Source organism: Dasypus novemcinctus, chromosome 17, assembly GCF_030445035.2.
Source record: "Dasypus novemcinctus isolate mDasNov1 chromosome 17, mDasNov1.1.hap2, whole genome shotgun sequence".
Taxonomy (NCBI): Eukaryota; Metazoa; Chordata; class Mammalia; order Cingulata; family Dasypodidae; genus Dasypus; species Dasypus novemcinctus.
In genome coordinates this window covers 89,247,312-89,249,985 of record NC_080689.1, presented here as the reverse complement: position 1 = coordinate 89,249,985, position 2,674 = coordinate 89,247,312, and positions in this window count along the sequence as shown.

The window sequence follows — 2,674 nt, the reverse complement described above, 5'->3', positions numbered from 1 at the left end:
GGAGCTTAATATTTTATTTTTAGTTTGTGGGTCTTCACCCTAGGACAAGATGAACACATTCAAGCCCTTAATATTAATGTGAAACTATGAACCTTACTCTTGCAAAGCTGAAATTTAGTGGTTACCATAGGTTCCAAGGGGAGAGGGAGAGAAGAGTAGGTGGAACATAGGGCATTTTTAGATAATTGGAATTGTTCTGCATTATTTTTCAGTGATGGATACATTATAACATTATGCCAAACCATATAAAATATTGTGGTGCAAAGTAGCATTTCCATCAATCTGCACCATGAGTTCTAAGGCCATCCCAATCAGAAGCAGAGTGACCATCTTCTTCCCAAAATCCTCAAGATAGAGAAGTGAGCAAACATAAGGGATGAATGAAGCTATGAGCCAAAGTAAACTTATTGTTATTCAAGTAGTGCAAATTTTTAATACTGATATAAAGACAGTGGTTTCCAAAGGGTCTGATGAAAAGGAGAGGCACATTGCAAACCATTGACCATGGATAGCAACGTTTCAATATTTGTTCATCAATTGTAAGAACTGGATCATACTCTTGTAAGAGGTTATTAATAGGGGAAGTGTGAAAGGAAGGTCTATGGGGTATATGAGAATCCCCTATATCTTCTATGTGACTTTTCTGTGACCTGAAGCTTTGAAAATAAAGTGAAAAAAATAAGACACTGGTGGAACATAAAGAAGAAATTGTCAATACACATGAAAGATTGCAGATTATGTAGTGATGAAAGACACAATCCAAAAAAATTGGGAGTGGTTTTGTTTTGGGGGAAGTTTAAGATTACATAAACTTACACCTATGGCAGATTTGGATCCCTAGTACAGGGTGTCAGTGGTGGGGGGATTTGTGGGAAAGAATGCACCTGGAGAATGCCTCTATGGAATGTGAATATGTTTTTGTTGTCGTAGGTATGAAGTCATTGGGTTAAGACCTACACGATAACCAATAAAAAGTAAATTCCCATGATGAGTTGTCCTGCTACATTCTCTAAAAGAGTGTCAAGAATCTCTACAGTACATAGGCTGTGCCTAGGAGAAGAGGACAGAACAATATGCCAGGCTCTTGATATTAAAGCTCATATTTATGAATCTTATACTTGTAAAATTGAAATTTAGCCTAGGAATATATGCTACCGGAGAGTTAACTCCTGACTTCCTCCTTGTTACTTAAATGAGTCCTCTCTCTAAGCCTAACTCAGCATATAACCTCGCTGCCTTTTCTGCCTGGTATAGAACATGACTCCCAGGAATAAGCCTAGCTGGTATCAAAGGATTCTGAGCAAGCTCCAACTAGGAATGCATTTGGAAAAAGACCTTGGAGAAAAGGCGGAAATAACAGTTCCATCCATGTGCCCCATGGGTTCTAAGGCCCCTCTAAATCAGAAACAGCATAGGCATCACCATTCACAAATCCTCAAGATAGAGGAATGAGCAAACATATGGGAAGAATGAAGCTATGGTCTGAAGTAAACTTATTGTTGTTCAAGTGGTGGAAATTTTGAACACTGATATAAAGAAAATGGTCACCAAAGAATAGGTGAATACATCTCTGAGCACCGCTGCACCTCATGGTCAATGGTCCACATCATAGCCCACACTCTCCCACATTTCACCCAGTGGGCCATGGGAAGACATACAATGTCTGGTAACTGTCCCTGCAGCATCACCCAGGACAACTCCAAGTCCTGAAAATGCCTCCACATCTCATCTCATCCTCCCATTCCCTACTCCCTCCTACACTCTGGTTTATTGGACTTACTCTTTCATATATTTTTGATGTAACATTTATGTATTCTAAAGCTCCTTTAAAAGTAATGGGAAAAATGACATAGTAAATATTTACTTACATATGTGATTTTATGTTTCCACCAACTAGAATGAAAGCAGGTATTTTGTACCTTAGATATAATACAAATTAAATAATTATACCTTGAATGAATGACATCAATTCTATACTATCAGTATTGTTTAAAATATATACATTGTTAGTGAAAGGAGTTGTTATGTAGGTAAGAGCACTCAGTGTATTTGCTGGACCTATCCTAGATCTAAGTTTCCTTAAATCAAATATTATATTATGATACATAAATAATACTATAATGCCTGGGGTTTCCCTAGTTTTACATTGTGATGATGTGCTTGACAATTAGGTCTTAATTTAAGGATTCATCATCCAATCACAGAATTGGAATCAGGTATCCAAGGAATTATTTTAAAGATGAAGTTGAAATTAGATGGCAATTGTCCTGGGGAAAGGTGTCACATGTATCTAGAGTGATGTGGTTAAATAATAAGGGAATTGCCATTGAAAGAATGAATAATACTGAAAAAATTAGCAGAAAAGAACACTCAAGAAAGAGGTAGGGAAGGAAAGCACTCTCAGTGACACTGAAACTTCCTTACTGGAAAAGAGAGTGTGTGAAAGGATATAGTGAGTGAGGAAGACTACTCTCCATGTAGGAGTCTTTGAAAAGGAAGGGTCCATTTTGGAATGTCCAAAGACAGAGGGTATTTGCAAAGAAAGGAGGAAAACTGGGAGAATAAGGCCTTAAAATGTAAATTCCAGAATCAAAGGGGGACAGGGATGAGATAATCACCTATCAGTGTGTAAAATGCACTGCAACCTTCCTCACCAAGTAGAGATTATTGGCTC